We start from the raw sequence: 1,559 nt of genomic DNA, 5'->3' as shown, positions 1-1,559 counted from the left end.
ACTCCAGGCGCTCCATCGCTGAAGGTGAACCTACCTGACTCCAGCCGCTCCACCACTGAAGGTGCGCTTACCTGACTCAAGTCGCTCCATCGCTAAAGGCGCGCTTACCCGATCTCAGCCACTCCATCACTGTACGCGCGCCCTACCAGCATTCTGTCAGAGTTTGGGCCTCTTCTCTACCGATATGGACTTACAGCGACGCGGGAGCCTTTCGCTACTTCTCTGCTTCTCTGTGGTATCTCCCTCCGGAGCCACCGAACTGTCTTCAAGCCTCTGGACTCTGCTCCACACCGTCAGACCGCTCCAACAAGGGAAAAGAACACAACAGGTTAGAAATCTCATAATCACGAACTTTGGGCTGTATCTTACCTAAGTCTTGACTTCCATCTTAACGGCATAGCTCTCAACTCACACGCTTTTGGCGGGTGTCACCCGCCTTCTAAACAGCTCACTCACCCGCCAAGCCTCCTGCACGCCCATTCATTTCAATGGGCCTCTCACCCGCCAAAAATAAAATCGGGTGTTTTCACCCGCCTTTGTGACACAAATGGTTGAGAGCTATGTAACGATCAGTCTACCTGTTGACCTTGAGAGTCCATCATCCTCAGGGGAGTCCCAGGATTTGCTCCACGCTTCTGATCGTCATCTTCACACCTATAGGGAAGAGCAGAGACATTGCAAGACATCATTATTGCTTACCACCAAGTCAAGACTCATTGCTAAAGACATTATTGAAAAAAACAAAGACTTACCCTTCAAGTGGATTGGTCACAGCCGGTCTGGATCGCCACTTCGCGGGCCAGTGAAGCAACTAGGCCCATTCTACATACCCCTGCTGAAGGAAGCAGGATAGAGAGCCCAGCATTAAAAATAACACGTGAGCTTGCATGGGAAGGCTCTTGCGCATACCGTTCTGGCACAAAAGGGACGAGGGAATTCGTAACACCTCCGCTCCATCCTCACTCCCTCTCCTCTCCTCCCAGGGGCAATACCAGCATCCAGAACAACATTCTCCACAGCAGCTGAGGAAGACAGCCGATACCGGGGAGCCAAGTCGAGGGAGGGCTCCAACCATGCCCCAACGCCCCCGCAGAGACCAGGTGAGCGTAACATGATCAGACTGAACCAGGTTCCACGATTCTCCAAGCTAGACCTCAACCAGGGGTACCACCAGCTGATCATTCACCCTGACTCCCGACCTATAACCACGTTTGCAACACATGATGGACTGTTTCTCTACAAGCGACTCAACTTCAGGATATCTTCCACAGCTGAGATATTCCAGGAGACTATCTGCAGACTAATAGCACCAATGCCCGCTGCACTTAATTACATTGATGACATACTAACATTTGGCTCTTCCCAAGATCAAGATGACCAAGCCCTCATAAAAGTGTGTGAAATACTGTATACAGCAGGCCTCACCTAAACGGGGCCAAATGCGACATCAATAAACACAGCCTAAATGTTTCAGACACGTTTTCTCTGACCAAGGAATTACAGCAGACCTAGAGAATATAAGCTCAATCGTCGACATAGATCCACTGGCCGGAATAGCA

This window comes from Ambystoma mexicanum, chromosome 9 (genome assembly GCF_040938575.1).
Source record: "Ambystoma mexicanum isolate Mex_15411 chromosome 9, UKY_AmexF1_1, whole genome shotgun sequence".
NCBI classification, from domain to species: domain Eukaryota; kingdom Metazoa; phylum Chordata; class Amphibia; order Caudata; family Ambystomatidae; genus Ambystoma; species Ambystoma mexicanum.
The sequence above is the reverse complement of the archived record's forward strand: the minus strand, read 5'-3'. Positions refer to the sequence as shown.